This window comes from Epinephelus moara, chromosome 15, assembly GCF_006386435.1.
Source record: "Epinephelus moara isolate mb chromosome 15, YSFRI_EMoa_1.0, whole genome shotgun sequence".
Classification (NCBI taxonomy): Eukaryota; Metazoa; Chordata; class Actinopteri; order Perciformes; family Serranidae; genus Epinephelus; species Epinephelus moara.
The window spans coordinates 16,418,931-16,436,544 of record NC_065520.1 but is presented as its reverse complement, the minus strand read 5'-3'; the positions used below and the strand labels follow the sequence as shown (position 1 = coordinate 16,436,544).

Genomic DNA, 17,614 nt, shown 5'->3' with positions numbered 1-17,614 from the left:
TTGTTGTGTTTTCTGTTTTGTTGTTGTATTTAGTAATTTCTCGTTGTGTTTTCTGTTTTGTTGTGTTTTTTGATTTGTTGTGTTTTCTGTTTTGTTGTTGTGTTTCGTAATTTCTCGTTGTGTTTTCTGTTTTGTTGTTGTGTTTTCTGATTTGCCGTTGTGATTTGCACTTCAGGGCCACCGTACAAGCCTTCGTCATGTGCCTCTTAAGTGTCGAGGTCCCCGTCTTTTTGCTGTCATACACCAGCATCGCACTGCACTTGGTACACTCGACGGAGCCGACACACGCGTTGTCACCGTCGATCACTCACATGTGCGCAGCCAGTGGCGCCGTCTGTTTTTTGATTTTTATCGTGGTATCGAATGAGTATCAAGAATCGTGGAAATTCTGGTGTCGTGGCAAGACTAGTCTCCTCGTTTTTCTCTCTGTGTTCAGACACCGCTGAGAAATATGTGGAATATGTATGCTATGTAACACAATCACAACCAGCAGGGATACTAGGCTATTTCTAGTGAATATACTGGATGGGCAGATTCTGAAATTTCATCATGCGTGGGGTAAAAATTCCAGAAACTGAAACTCCGGGAAAAAAAGCAGACAGAGGGGCAGAAAAATCAAAAGGCTTGTCAAGCATAGGACGCATATTTTGTCATTTATCATAATCAGATCATTTATATAATATATCCTTATATAATTTCTAGCAGATTATCAATGTGTACTCTCGCTAGATTCACTCGCAGGTTGCAGAGAAAATAGGCCAGATGCTGAAACTATCGCTGCAGATGGTCAGCAGGTGTCGAAAACCGTTTCCCTGTCAATGTGTTTCCCCCTTTCTAAATCTGAACCTGAACCGACAACACAAAGGTAGGGCTGTGCTATATCATATCGTTTACGTCCTGACTGTTTTACGGACAGCCTTGGATTTTTCAGACTCCTAGTGACTTACGGCTCAGAGAGAACTCAGTCAGCAGCTCCTCTGGCAGCAGCACAGCGTCTCTCCCTCTCGTCTCTTGCCATATTTGTGTAGGGGTATCACCCGCCCCTACACAAGGGACACTATTTGACAGTGGAACAGACCTTGACACAACACCGGTGCTTCAGGGTGCTTCGGATTCGGCCACGTTCCCAGAATGAACAGGTACAGGAGGGGGGTAGAGCGAGGGGAGACTGTCCACTAATTAATCAATCACAGATAACGTTGTTCTCTTTCCAGACGATGGATAAAAACTAAAAAGTGGGTCGCAAAATATACTTTGGTGGCCATTAATAGGCCTATACCTGGGCAGCCCACTCAGGTAAAGTCTAAACGCTAAACACACAATGCAAACAGTACATTTGCCACCATGTTTCTGGGAATGTCTCCACCTGAATGTACCAAAGAATATGACCAGACCTCATTCACCTCTGGTCTTTGTTCACAAAATCTAGAGGGAAATTTCCAGTCTCTCAGCCAACTGGAGTCACATTTTCCACTCCCAAAGCCAAAAAACACTGCAGTTTGAGAGGGGCTTAACACGAGCACTTGCCTCCAAGTTTCCTTATCAAAAATGGCTTTCTACGAATCATCCCACACTTTTTACGGACATCGACTTCCTGACTTTCTTTTAAAACATTTGTCTGTCAAGCACTTTGATTCAACAAAAGAGGGATTACACCTTATTTGTGCATTGGGCATTACACTCTACTGAGCTGAGTTTTCCCACTAGCTCTCAGCCATAATGCTAAAACTATTACTTTCCTTCTCCATGCATCCTGACACATTCAGTGCAAATCCCTCTGTGTATGACCTGATGACAGATTTAACACCTCAAATCAATTAAGTAATTTGGCAGGCCGGGGGAATTTACTATCCTGCCAAAACAGTCCAGTGATGCCAAAAAAAAAATAAGGTGAGGAAACTCTTCTCCGAATCCTCAGCAGCACAGAAACTTCACTGAGGGGGAAAAGCTGCCATATAAGGGAGCTCCAAATTTAGCCTGGCATGTCAGTGGATATGTGTGTGTGTAGGTTTGTGAGTCACATGAATTGGGGCACACACACACTGTATAGACCACAGAAAATCCCGGCCAGAGCTCAGGACACATAAAACCCCAATCCAGGATTCACAAAGTGGATTATGTCTTATTATTAGCGGACATAAACAGGCTCAAAGACCCATTAAAATAGAACTTTTAAGTAGATTTAATTGAATTATTCTAAAATGCCACGACATGTATCACTCTCTGAAATCTAAAAGGATTCAGTCTATGGTCATGCTGTCACCAAAGGACTTGAGTTACTCACCGCCCTGATATGGATGATAACATGAAAAATAGGGGTCAATCAGGGCTGATGTTTGGGGTCTCACTTCTTATTTAACACGTCAAGTCTTTTCAGACAGATTTAACTTTATTAAGACAGGTGATTTGATCCATGACGCAATAACCACAACCATGCAATATTGGGCTATAGATGAGCAAACAGCAGGTGATTGCAAGCAACTGCCGCAACCGCAACGTTAGTGAAAGCGCTGAGTATTTACACTCAGCTACCAAACCAAGCGCTGCACCTTTGCCATTTTTTCTGGTTGCAAAAAGTTGTAAAATGTTCAACTTTTGGTGAGACGCTACATTAGTCCCTCACTGTCACATCATACCTCGTCCTCCAATCACAGTGGAGGAGGGGTGTGACAAGTACCACATCGACCAACCGTAACATCGCTGACCAAAACCAACCAAAGCATCTCAGCTAAAAAAATGCTGCGCCCCTTTTTACTTTGTTTCAAGCCTGTGTAATCTTTAGCTTCTTTTACACTGCCAGATTTTCCGCGAATGTTGGGCCGTTTTGCCGGCAAGCTGCGAGCGTTTAGACACACAGAGCCGGATTGGCGAGTTGATCCGAGGTGCTCAATTTTCCGCATCGTAGGGTAGACATATTGGCGGAACCCTTTTAGTTTAAACAGACTGTTGAAGACTTGTGGGAGGAGCTGTTGATGACGCCACACGTGCGACCCACTGGCGGTGGATAAACAGGAAACAGCTGATAGCAGGAATTAGCGAGCAGCTAGTAGCAAGAGGGAAACACAAACCTGACAGACACTGTAAAGATGAGCAACTGGGGAGACAAGGAATTGCGCGCCCTCCTTGTCCTCGCAAACGAAGAGGCCATTAACCGTCAGATGACGGGGACGGTGAAGAACGGGCCGACTTACGAGAGAATCGCCGAAGGACTGACCAGCCGCGGCTTCCCTCCCACGTCACTGTTTACGTCACACGCTGAGCTACACGTTTTGTTACTTGCTCACGCCCCCCATTGCCCCGAAAAAGGTGCATTCTGTATAAACAAAAGTAGGTAGGCGGCATTTTGCTGCACTCCCCGATTTTGTTTTTATACTGCCAATGCTGAAAAAAGACTGATTGGGCTTTCCTGCACATTTGCACAACTCCTGTCTAAAAAGGGCTTTTGTCATTTAACCTCTCTAACTCCGCCAGGACGCCCACGTCCGCGCTCCCCCCCTCCTCTGTTAAATGGTATCTCCCAGGTGCACTACGTCATCAAACCATGTGATGTTTGGTATTAAAAATAAGTTTTTCTTTTATTTCTTATTTATTTCGCACCAGAGCAGCCTAAACACACAAAGTCCAAAATCGCGATGAGTGGTGACAAGTCATGTCATGCTGTTTTTCGATGGGAAAAGTTGAAGGATTACTCGCGATCTTAATCCAAAAAACAAGCATGGACAAACTACTAAGAATTAGGGCATGATGATTTCTTACATGACCTTTCTATTGTTTCCTTTTCCACCTTCTCTTTACAACTTGTAGGAGATGAAACACCCCCTGATGTTGTCATGGTTTACACTTCAGGTCAAGAAAAAAATGCGATTTCTTTAAAAACAATTCATACGGCTTTTACTGCCTTTATTTAGAACAGGCTGCAGGTTGGACACGAACCAAGGACTCAGCCCTGAAAACCTGCTTTGTTTTCAGGTTTAGAATTAATTAATATTTTGTTGAAGTGCTCCTGATGGTTCAAAAACAGGTGTACAAACCTGTTTCATGTAGGTCAAAAATAGGTGTAAGAGATGAGGTTGGAATTGTACAAACTTTCTGACCTTGATACTGGAGGTCGCTGTTCCCATCGTGTCTCCAGCCAACATCAAATCAATCCCAGCTTTTTGGACAACTTGGGCGAGATGTGCTTAAAGTGCTCAGAAAAATGGAAATTTGAACATTTACAATTCCACGGTGAAACTCATGTGATGCGAGTGAAAGCTCCAGAACAGCTATTGAATGGAAGATTGTTTTTTAAGGTCAAGAATAAACTTTTAATCTGTTTTGGAGGGTCGTGACGAATGACTTGTTTAGTTTGGAGAATTTGTTGGAAAGGCAGCACAACTCGATTCATCAGTCTAAAGATTTTCAAACAAGATTTATTCTGGCCGCGCAAATCATCAGCATGTTGTGAAATCAGATATTTACAATAACGATGAGGAGCACTGCCAAGATTCTACATTAAAGGTCATGAAATATAAGCTGTATGACGGTCATGTAGTTTGTGCTTCAGACAAGAGGAAGTCACGACCTGCTTCAAGTTCTTAAACCCATTTCTGTTCGCCTTACATCTTCCCTCAGTGTGTATATCTCATGTGTTCATGTATGAGGCTGTGTTTGAAGCTTCTGTCTTCGTCTCGAGGCCCAACTGGGTGAAAGAGAGACATACTGCGTGAGAGTGAGAGTCCAGTTGACCATACATGGCGAAATCTCATTTTACAGGTTCCTCTTTGCCAACAGGCCTTTCACACACGCTGAAGACAAGGAATCACAGCGCACGTTTTTGTGTGAGTGTGTGTGTGTCAGGTCACATCTCCTCTCAGACGGTACTTCTTCTAAATATGGTTCTTCCTTGACACGAAAAACACAATAAACATACCCTAAGTTTATCTGCAGGTTCTCAATGTAAACAAATACCAGAGCAGTCAAATTCACTGGTTTTTGTTCCAGTGAGAAGGGAAACTCATCACTTAAACAAACTGCTACACCGTCTCATGATTATTTTGATTATATATGAACTGCTTGGTCTATCAACGTCATAAAAAAGCAAAGAAAGACCATCCAAGTTTCCAAGAGTCCCAGCTGATGTCCCAACAGCAGCCCAAAGAAAAAAAATTTCCATTCACAACTAGGGATGTCAACGGCTCACCGCAGAGAATATTTTTTTACCTGTTTACCTGCATATTGGTCTGTAGGTTAATTTGCATACACACACACCAGGAAAAGTGAAATTTCACTGCTCATTGCGCTGGGTCTAACAGTTTGCTTTCACTCGCCTCCGCAGCAGCTGCTCCTCTCATCCATCGGTCTCATCTGATCAGCTCTGATCGGATCGGATCGACTGATTAAACTCTTGAAGCTCCAAATTTAGACACAGGACATAGAACAACCCAAAGACACACAGCCACACACACATTCTAATTCTGTGGGAAATGCCACACAACACTAACAGCTTGAGCGAGACCTGCTGGCGCCGTTCTTACATTAGCAGCACCATGACGCAACTTCTGGGAGGGGACAACCACAACCTGTCACATTTTATGCACTTAAAGGAAATGCTCACTTTAGAATGAAAACACAGACAGTACTTAGTGACCCTCATGCCGACAAGAAGTCAAGTGTAGTCTTTTTTGATCCACAAAACTCGTTCAGGGTGTCGGAGGATAACAGCTAGCCGGATTTTTCCATACACTTTAAGTGCATGGAACCCACGTCCAAAATCATTTTTGAAAATGTGATAAAACTCCGCTAATACATTTCAAAGATGTCAGAATGGTGAACCAGAACCGTGGTCAGTTAGCCTGCAACTCGCGAGACTCGAGAACAAGAACGTCGGTTGCCATGTAAACACAGCACTCCTGCAGGCTAACTGACCACGGTGAGAAATGATGCTATAAAAGTGGAGTAAATTACGTCTTTTCAAGTCAATTTTGCATGCCGCGGCTTCAGGGCACTTGGATTACGACGGATGAGCCGTTCTGACGTTCTTGAAATGCATTAGCGGCGTTTTATCACATTTTCAAAATGATTTTGGACGTGGGTTCCATGCACTTAAAGTGTATGGAAAAATCCGGCTAGCTGTTATCCTCCGACACCCCGAACGAGTTTTGTGGATTAAAAAACTACACTGGACTTCTTGTCGTCATGAGGGTCAGTAAGTACTGTCTGTATTTTCATTCTAAAGTGGCCATTTCCTTTAACCTTTACACAATCAGAACTGCAGCCTCTGATTGGTCGACAAGTTGGTTAAATAAAGCATCGCGGACGGCCAACAACAGCAACTGTTTTCATCACCATAAAATTGCTTAATAATCACAGAACAGAAGACATTCATTGTCAGATTTATCATTATGGATTTTTTAACAGTCACCAAAGATCCTCCACAGTTCAAGGATAGATTACAAAACTGAAACAAGGAAGTCTCTCTCGCATGCAGCCTTCAAGAGATATTTAACGTTAGTAACATTATAGCATGTGTAACATTATTGACCCCAAATTGAGCTTTCTAAAGTCTACAGGGTGTCAGATTTTTCTCATCAGCTCTGTTCAACCCTTGGTAATGAGACAGACTCGCACATGCAGCTCAGCTGGAAAAGCTCTGCTTCAGTGATAACGCAATTTATTTTCACATAACATTACGTTAGACGTAACATTTAATTTTCACTTGCCTGAGCTGACAACTGCACGAGACATTACACTCGCCTGAACAGTTTCCTTGCCCTGGGTAAGTGTTTATGTCAAGTCCTGGCGCCTCTTGTATTTCACATCATTTTATGTTTTTAGAAACAAACACATTAACTGAACTCGATATCCCTACTCACAATCGTACACGCCAATCAGCCAAAACATTAAAACCACTGACAGATGAAGTGGATAATATTCATAATGTTGTTGCAATGCAATGTTCTGCTGGGAAACCTTGGGTCCTGACATTCATGTCAGTGCCACCCGATGCGCTCCACCCACCCAAACACTGTTCCACCAAGTCAACCAGGTCTCACTCCGAAGTCGTTGAAATCCAGTGCTTGGGCAGTGACTTGCAGCCTCGGACACTAGCCGCGTTTCCATTACAGTTTTGAGCAAAATAAATGCGATATTTCTAAAGTTTCGACAAAGCACAATTGCAACTTGCAGGTGTTTCCATTAAAAATTGTTTTGTACGTGAGCCGTAATTCTCGTAAAATCTCGTCCCGCGAGACTCCACTTTGTTTGCGGAAGAAAGATGGACATTCCAAATCTCTTGCGAGCTGGAGCAATCATCTCGGTTGCCACTGCTGCTGTTGCAGTAGTCTACAACCGAAGACGAAGAGAGCAAGTGGTATTGCAAAGGCAAAGTCCTTATGTGTGGCAGCGACCATGGATAAAGGATTTCTGGGAGAGGATCGTGGACGAGGAATTCACCAATGTCAATGTCCGGTGACGTATATTTGCGAAAAAAGTGTTTCCCTTCTATATCGACACGTCTGAAAAACCACCTCATGAGAGCGTAAAAACTTTTTCTCCATATTTAAGAGTTTTTTCGAAATGTAGGTGTTTCCATTACAAGTTTTTTATTGCGATATTTAGGTTTTGCGCATTTCTAGGGTTCATGGAAACGCACTTACTGACAAAAAAGCCGCCCTTCAATGTTGGCATGATGTGCTGCATTGAGGGAAACGTGGCGGAACACGAACTAAAGTTAAGGCGACTAAAGTCCGAGTAGGGCAAGTGGGAGGGGAGGTAGATGGGTCCAACAAACACCGACTTTCACCCGGGAGAGCAGTGTTTGTGTCCCATAAGATTATAAAGCCAAACCCTGCTCTTTTTTACTGAACCAAACCACGTGTGTTAGTTGTTGAAGGCAAAAAAATGTCAATTTCGCGTTTATTTTGAAAGAGACTGTGTGTAAACGGTAAATTTCCTGAGAAAACAGAAGTGTATTTTGAAAACAGACGATGCATGTAACAGGTTGAAGTTGACACAATGTCCCAGAACGTCAAAAATCAACACAGAAAGGGTACCTTTCATGTCGTATCTGGACTTGGAAAGTCCATGACCAAATGTCAATATGTGACGAGGTCGGGTCAGAATGTGTTGACCAAGTACCCCTCTTATGGCAACGGCTCTGCCTGATGGCAGTGACCCCCCCAGCAGGACAATGTGCAATGCCACACTGCTCAGGAATGGCCTAATGATTGTGACAAAGAGATTGAGGTATCAACCTCCACATTCCCCAAACAGAGAAAAAGCACCAATCCTCACACTGTATTCAGCAGCAGTGAATGTTTGACAGCTTTTTATGAAAAATGACAATTATTAAAACAGCTGCAGATGAATTTTCTGCCACTCTATAAATCCATTAATCATCCTTTCAGATCTGATTTGGTTAACATGAAAATCTGACAATACTAGCAGAATTTCAATGATAACATCAAATAATGGATATGAAGAGTACGCATATCATTTGTGTTTGTTTCCTATCAATCTCTCAAGTAATCGCAGTTTAAAGTGAGACTGTTAAGGTCTATTCTTCTGATTTTCAGCTTCAGTAGAGGCTGATGCCTTTCTTTAATGTTTAAAAAGGTCTCATTACGAGAGTGCTTTTTGCAATGAAAGGTAATTTCTGTTCTAACTTTCCTTCATTTCTCCAATACGAGGATTTCACTGGTAGTATTTTTGGCCTTGTCAATAAATCAAAGCAGGTGACATCATGTCTGTGATCTGTGAGGTCGTCGAGTACAGACCCATCAAGTTATTCTGCTTCATCATGCCGACTCTCAGCTGCACAGAAATCAGTACTGATACAAAGACCTTGTCTGTTCATACCACCAAATCACTGAGCTCAGACTGACATGTAAAACGTGATGTGACTGCACAGCAGAGTGCCTGTACTTTATCTTGGATTCCACTGCCGGTTAGGGAGAACCTCCAATGACCGTGACAATGTTAACATTGTTCTTGTCTGACTGGTTTACAGTGCATTACATTACAATGAGGCGAAACGATCTATCAAAACAACCAGCATTTGAGTCAATAACACCATGAAGGAAAAAGGTTTACAAATTTACGTACATGCAGTCAGCAGGATTTAATTTCAATCCAGTTTGTTTGTTAGTTGGCAGATTATTTCTAAAACAGGTTTTGATGCAGATCCAGATTTTTTTCAATGGATTTTCTATGAGATCGCTGCATGTTCTCTTTGGAAAGCAGAGCTAGATGGTAAACAAACATGGCAGCACACCGGTAAGGTAAGACAACACGTTTACATGTGGTTTTCTATATGTTCTCTGACATTTATCCTAACGATATGAGGCGGTCTTTGTGGAAAAAAAGCTTGTTTAGTGGACTAACTTTGCACTTGAAGGTTGCCCGTTCACTTACGTTTTAACAGGTCTGACGCTACTATGCGCCCCGGCTGTATCTAGGCTAACGGCTAACATGCTAACTATTATTTTTATGTCACCAGTCACTTGAAACAAATTTAGGACGATAGGAAACAGGTTGAAGTAAAACGGAATTTCCCTTTAAGATGAATATTTATGAATTAGGGACTGTTGGTTGGACAAAACAAGTCCAGTGCTGCTCTTTTACAATTAAAATATCTCGCACTGGCTCCAAAACTCTTCAGGAAGTGACCAGATGATGTCATAAGCTCGATGCATACTGATGACTACTTTCTCACGCTTTTAAATCCAGAAAGCGAGAGCGTCAGTTTAACCACGGAAACTCACTGCAGCTGAACCCCCACAGCGAGCAGCGTCTCCTCTCCTCCGATCTGTCCCACACCTACTGAGCTGTGGACTGTGATTACTCTGAGCAGCATGCATGGAATTCAATAGTCATATTATATTTCTCTCCTGTTGGTCTGAATATGTCGTTAAATTTGTCGCTAGTTTTACAAATAAATTTGCAAAGAAGGTCTGAAAAGTTGCGAAATAAATGTTATATAAACCAGACAATTTTAAAAATCTACAAACCCCAAAGTGCGTTGGTTGCAGCCTTTTTAATGTGAAATTCTGAGGGTGTTTATGTGCTCACTGATCATTTAATATCTACTCACAGTCTACTGATGGGATGAAGGAGAAGAGGAAGTGAGCTGATCCAGGTTCAGTGAGGATGATCTTCCAGACAGGGCAGCAGAAGATCTGAAAAGACATGTAGGTTTTACATTTGGAAATAGAGCTGCAACAATTAATCAATTATCTATCAAGTATTAAATGATAATCAGTTGATCAGTTTGAGTAATTTTTCAAGAAAGAAAAAGAGTCTTTAATTCAAGTGCCTCCTCTCCTCTGTGACAGTACACTGAATGTCTTTGGGATGAGTGCAAAACAAGACATTTGAAGCGACATCTTGGGCTTTGGGAAACACTGCTGACATTTTGCAGACCAAAAGAAGTTAACACTGTCTTCTTCAGATCATTGCAGGCTTGTTTTTGTGCGTTTGTCCACGCTAATTTATCTGCGTGTGGCTAAAATGGGACACGAGGGACTCACCATTTGTTATAATTCGGCTGTTATTGCTCATTTTCTACCCACAGTAACAAAAACTAAAAATAAAACCGAGAGTTCTGTCAGAAACACATTTGCCCCCATGTCGCTCGATTGAGCCAATAACAGAGGTGTTCCCTGTCGCTGTGTGTGTGTGTGTGTGTGTGTGTGTGTGTGTGTGTGTGTGTGTGTGTGGACCCTGTGGGCTCGGCATTAGAATAAAGCATGAATAATTTCTTTAGAGGGACGGAGCAGCTGTAGCCCTTTCACATGAAAATGAGCATCGCCCACACCCTCAAACACACACACACACACACACACACACACACAGAGCTAAACAGAGTTTCACCCCCTCACTGTTGCAGCCGTGTCACAAACTATCTACTTCCTGGACTCTGAATACACTGCAGAGCTGAGCAAGAAATCAATTATATCAATATTATCAAATCAGTTATTGTAATACCACTGTATATCTTAATTATCTTTATCAGGTCTCAAGTGCAGAAGGAGAGGACAAACCTCACTCTGTGTGTGTGCGTGTGTGCGTGTGTGAAACTGCATCTTGCTCAAATTAGCATCACTTCCTTCTGCTGTTTCAGGAAGTGTCTTACACGAGCCGGTCTGGCTGACAACAGTAACCTTCAGCCCGCTTTCAGTCTGCTGAACAAACACCTGGCTGCGCTTTATAAATGGCTGCTTCACTGACACAGTCATGACAAAGATCACCTTTGAATATCTTTAAGTACTGTTTACTTAGAGCTACATAGATTATATGTATGTCTCTGGACAGTCAGTACAAACATTAGCATAAACAAAGAAGGAAGGAAGATCAAGATTAAGATCTGGTATATGAGTCAGAAACACACAGCTATACTAACTCCAACCCTTACCTTGGCTTCAACCCAAACATTAGTGAAACCAAATCCATTGATGGATTACTGAACAGGCCTACCAGGCACAGGCCAAAGGGACCAAAGTGTTAGGGGCCGCTCTGCAAAAAATTTGAGGGACTCAAATTGACCACAAAAGGATGCAATACAGCTGCAAAGAGACACAGAGAGACTCGCAATGACTACAAAAAGGGGCAAAATAACCACAAAGACAAAGACAGATGCAAAACAACAATAAAAGTCTGTGTCTTTCTCCTACGTACAGTAGGAATTTAGGAGAGGTGGTGGGCCCTTCTGCACTCATTGTCTCACAATCCACCCACGCTAAAACCAAGTCTCGAGGCCCAAACACACCAAACTGACATCAAGGATTTACCAGTGATGAAGGATGATTATTGCTAGTCTCACGTCGCCTAGCACGTATATTCCACACCTGTGCAAGACGAAATAACTCTCCACACCAGCGTCATTCAAAAAGGGAGAACAGAAGACCTTCATGACGGATTTATCAGTTCGCACAACCCAAACGTTGACTTGGGCCCAATCCCAATACCCCCCCTTGTCCACTACCCCTTAGCCATCGAAATGAAGCCACGAGGGGTAGGGGTTGAAATCTTTCCCTAGGAATTGTCACACCACTCACTACGTCACTGCGTCGGTTACGTTCACGCATACATAACTATTTTAAACAGGAAGCCATCTACATTTCCAACTGGCACAATGGAGTCTCCAGTTGAGTTCATCCTACCGATTGCGTTTGCTGTATTCATCATGCTTCGTTTGATGAACGACAGACGACAGGGGACTTCTGCTAGCTAGCTAACCAGCTAACATTGCGATGCAGCATAGTTATACTAGCTGGCGTGTTATCGTAATGTGAAAAATCCAACAATTTTGCAGAACAGGACAGATGACAGACGCCAGATAGCTAGCTAGCTATCAAGCAACCTGACGACAGTAACGTTAGCTATGTATGAACTTTCTTCCCCGTCTCTTGCTCGGTGGTAGCCATGGCGACGTCTACCCCTCGCTAGTCTGAGTGGGCGGAAGTTCGCTGCATAGATCAGTCTCTCATTGGGCGGAAGGAGCCACCCGCTGAAGTCCCGCCCTACCACCTCCAGTTGCAGTTTTCAACACGTTCTTTACTAACTTTTGCGGTGTTTGATCTTGCGGGGATGTAGCAATTTTTCTGCCATGGTTCGCGTCCTGTAGGCGATATTTTTGTGGGCGTGTTACACCAAAACCTTTTTCTCCCCGGCAATATTTTTGCAAGCGCACCGTTGCTGTGGCACCGCCCAGAACGATTGTGATTGGTTGAAAGAAATAAAAAAAGCCGGGGCCTTTTTTTTTTCCAATCTTAAAGTGAGAGTCGGCGCAGCCAGACCTTTCTTTTCTTGAGAAAGGTCTGGTGAGCGAGACTAACCCCTCGCTGGCAAGTCAGCATCTGAAATCCCTCGCTCTGAAGGGCTAGTTTCATACCCACTACCCCTCGTTATGCCCCTTCCTAAAAAGGAATTGGGACACCCCTACCCCTCGCGGGAACTGCAAATGTAGGGGTAGGGCCAAGGGGTAGGGCTAAGGGGGGGTACTGGGACTGGCCCTTGGGGCGAGGGTCAGAGGTTGGCAACCTGCGGCTTCAGAGCTGCAGGCATCTCTTTAGCCCCTCTCCAATGGCTCCCTGTGGCTCTGACCAAAAAATGAGGCTCTAATATATTTTGCGGCTCCAGACAGATTAAATAAATTTTTTTGGACCAAAAATGGCTTGTCTGGTAGTAAAGGTCGCTGACCCCTGACCTACGTCTTCGCAGTGTATTCAAGTTCAACATTTGGCTGAGAAACAGGCGACGTTAGGGCAACACAATGGTCAGCTCATGTCTCCACTAGTTCTTCGATGTCAAATGCAAAGCATCCTCAATCTCAAAGTCTAAAACACTAGTCCTCACAAAGACAGATGCACAAGCAGCCACCTTATGAAGGGCCAAAATTACTTTCATTCATCGCTAAGTAACAACATAAATCATATTGTTTGGAAGATGATCTAGCACATAAGACATTACCTTGATTCTAGCAGTGTAATTATCCATCTTACGTACAGATAATGTTGGGAAAAAGGTCAAACTGCCAAGAAGAAAAGTCAAATGATTTCAACCAATTAGTGGTTTTGCAACACTGCACCTTTAAATACCAGTGAAAGGCAACTTAACACAATTTGACACAGAACTCTTACTCACTGCTGTTTAGCACGCAGTAAGGGGGGATTTCCTGCCACTGACCGTACCTGGAAACAAAACTGAATGTTGAATCAAACATGACGCAGGAGTATAAAAAAATAACAACAGTCTGAAGCTGTCAAAGAGACGGGATGAAAGCAGAAGTGAGCTGGTAGGGTCAAGCTACGAGTCTCTCTTTGACGAGCTCCGAGGCGCCAGTTCCCACAATATGAGGGAAGTAATCAATGAGGACTTGCTGACATGAAACAGAGGGGTTTTGTAGATTTCTGGAAGCGCTCATCCTGTGTTTTCATACTATGGAGATAGGTAGGGGGCTGCTTAATCGCAAAGGTCTTTACTATTTCCTCTACTGATGCAATGAGTAGAAACTTGTAAATCAATCTGACAAACAGTTAATTCTTTGGATTATAGATGATCCTGACACATAACTCATTATCTAGTTTTATTCTGCTCTCAGATAAGGTCTGCAGTGATTCATTAATATATGTCCTTCCATACAAATAAGGCTCAGTGTCCCAGTGAATATATAATTTCAACATTCAGCCATTTAGACCATCGCTGCATCCCAAATCGCGTACTATGCACTACATACCCGATACGTGTTCTATCATTCAACACACGTTGGTGTAGGGTGATTTAAGAGTGATTGAGACATATGGTCAACTGGGATAAGTTTCTTTTCTCACCTGATGAGTGGAAACTTTTTTTATTGAGCCATAGCTGTGAAACCACATTATCGAAATTGCATGCCTTCATAGTTGTGGCATCACGTAGGCGGGTGGGGCAAGATTCAAACAGGAAGTTGAACCTGCAATGCATGAGACTTCCCAACCTCTTCATGTGTGCAGAACCCTAATTAACCATAAAAAATATTCATGGACTTGCTGGATTTCGCTAGGTGCTTTTTGCAGGGCATTTTTAGCCCTTTTTAAACAGGAGTTGTGCAAATTAGCAGGAAAGCCCAATCAGTCTTCTTTAAGCATTGGCAGTATAAAAACAAAATTGGGGAGTGCGGCAAAATGCCGCCTACCTACTTTTGTTCATACAGAATGCACCTTTTTTGGGGCAATGGGGGGNATATGTCTACCCTACGAGGCGGAAAATTGGGCACCTCGGATCAACTCGCCAATCCGGCTCTGTGTGTCTAAACGCTCGCAGCTTGCCGGCAAAACGGCCCAACATTCGCGGAAAATCTGGCAGGGATGGGGAGGGCTGCTGCGCGGTGAGGGAGAGCCGAGGCTCCCAGAGAGGGAGAAATAGAACCAAGTAGGATACAATACTCGCGTGCTTGTCTGGTAGGAGGGGCTCAGGGCGGAGACGAACGAAACCTAACTCAGATGAGACTCAAAAATCAACCGTTTTCAGGCTTTCTGCCTACTGCAGCTTTAAATTATATCAGAGTATGAAAAAAAATTGTGCAATAAATATGCTTACATTAGCCTAAATGATAAGATGTGTTGTCCCAACCACCCAAATGGGGTCAGTTTACATAAAAGGGTCCGGCACGCCTCCTTGGAATACGATATAACTGTCTTTCCTCCTCAAATGGATAGGTAACATCTTCAGTATTACAGAAATGTATCATTTGTTTGGCTATTTGTTTTATTTTATTTATAGCAGGAAAGTTAACACTGCATCTTTACGAACGCACTGAGCTGTAATTTACCTTGTCACTTCCTGAGAGCCTGGATTTTTTATTCACTTCTGTCGCGGCTGTAGGAAAATGCAAACTGCATGCAAACTTGTTGTACATGTCGCAGGCATCTTTGTCGCCAGGTAGCTAAATGCTAACATCAGCTAACCTCTATAAACAGATATCTGCATAAACAAAAAAGCTAATATAAAGCTACCTCGTTGTCAGATGATGTCACTGGGTTCCACGATTGCATATCGGCCAATGTGTTCCTCGTCTCCACGCGTCTGTGTACCTGCTGTTAACCCATGATTGGTCGACATCTGTTGATAGAGATCAACCCTTCTGGCGGTGCTATTTTCACTTCATAATAGATGATTTTATGGCTGCATGAGCCGCCAGATTTTGTTTGTTCTTGTGCAAAAACACCAACGAACAGATCCGCGCGAGCATGACCTCATCTGATATAAGGATGTGGGCATCAGCTAATGAATCATCAGGATGAGCAGACAAAAAAGCAAAAGAACAAAATGTGACTCTGACCAGTGAGTCACCGCGATGAAGTCACACAGCCTCATTAGAAAAGACAGTAAAAGCAGGTTTCGCTCTGATTACTCAGAAATAACTGTTTTACTGTAGAAATCTGTTGTTTTGCTTTCACTGCAAGAGCAAACGGGTCTGGTGAAATGCCGTAGAAAAAGAGAATGACAAAATTTCACTTCTCAGTTTGTAATGCTACTTGTAACACGTCACAAAGACACTTTAGTATCAGAGTGTCCGTCCATTCTGGACTGTAAATGTATTTACAACAATGAAGCTTTTAAGGGCGGATCCATGTCTCTGGTGTGCATGAGAGGCCAATGATCGAGTCTCCAGCCATCTGTGCCACAGCCATGCTGTCTGCCAGGACGGACATTTGTCTGCCTGTTTAACATCACAGTGCCGCAGAAAATAACACAACAAAATGTGTCACACAAATGTGCACATGCTCATGCAGCTATAAAAGATGTTTCTGATCTGATTATCTCGCCACACTCACCGCTCTTTCCCAAACATTTATTAGGTAAAGAAACATCATAGGGTTATATATTTTATAATATCTGTTATCCAACCTGTCCACCCACATGTAGCTTGGCAAACTGACCGGTTGCTGTGACACAGCTTTTTCGTCCACTCGCAATCCGGCTGTCTTCGGTTTGCATTTGCATTTCACACTGTAAACACTTATCGGATCCGTTTTGTGCAGGACGTGGGTCAGTTCAAACTAAAGCGGAGGAGGTCAAAGGTCAGAGGTCAACAGGTTTTCTGCAGAGGTGGACCACTGTGCTGAAAAAAGCTACCTCAGCAAACATCATTAAAAAAACAACAATTTCTATGGCGATTAAAAAAGGATGGAGCAGCCATTTCATACAATAAGTACCATTTAGTTCACAGTATACAGCTGAAATATTCCCAACAGGAAGTCACACTGCTTAAAATCTGAATTATCATTAAGTCGGTTTGATTACAATGCTTTGAAAATCACACAGTAAATTAGGGCTGCAACAATTAGTCGACTAATCAGTGACTATTTTCGTAGTCGACTAATCGGTTTGAGTCATTTCTCATAGAACAGTACTATAAAAATACCCCAAAATACTCTTACTGCAGCTTCTTACGTTCAAATATTGGCAGCTTTACACACTCTCCCATGACGGTGAACTAAAACCCTTTGGCGTGAGTACACACTTTTCGATAAAATGATTAGTCGACTAATCGAAGAAATAATCGACAGATTAGTCGACAATGAAAATAATGGTTAGTTGCAGCCCTAGAGTAAAGACTGTCCAGCATCAACCAAAGTTAGAAATTTGTGAATTTCTGGTTGTTTTAACTTTTGAAATGTTTCCATAATATTATGACTCCTTTCCATGACTTTATTACAGTTATTTAAAATGGGTACATGGCATGTGACGCCCCTCCCACTGTCTTGGAGGATGCTCTGGCCAACCTCATCAGGCAGCTGGCTGACATGGGAGGGTCGTTGCCTTGATGAAGCTCACCTGGCTACACAAGCTGCCTCATGTTTTCACTTGCTCTCTCCCTTCCCACAGGTGACGTCCACCCTTTATCGTTGCTTTTTGGTTTTGCACCTTCAACATCTCCACAGCACACCTGACACGCATCCATACATAGGCCTCTAGTTTCCCGGCGCAGCGCAGGGTGGCGAACCCCGTGCAGAGCTAGTTTCGAGCAGCGCAACCCGAGGCGCGCTCAGTTTGGCAGACCAAGGTGCGCTGAGATGGGTGTGGCGGCGCAGCAGGGGGAGGTGTCGACAGATCCAGCTTGGCACAGTGACAGTTTCGTGCCAAAAGGCTT

The 17,614-nt window shown here is 43.2% G+C and overlaps 1 protein-coding gene across 7 annotated transcripts in view; it reads right to left on the bottom strand.

The window, feature by feature from the left end:
- The window catches only part of LOC126401758 (inositol polyphosphate-4-phosphatase type I A-like), a 78,845-nt gene that overhangs the window by 52,520 nt on the left and 8,711 nt on the right, over positions 1 to 17,614 (bottom strand). For all 7 annotated transcript variants that reach the window (XM_050063234.1, XM_050063238.1, XM_050063239.1 and 4 more), the window contains exon 2: positions 10,073 to 10,157. The gene's annotated coding sequence lies outside the window, so the exon portion shown is untranslated. The remainder of the gene's footprint in view (positions 1 to 10,072; positions 10,158 to 17,614) is intronic.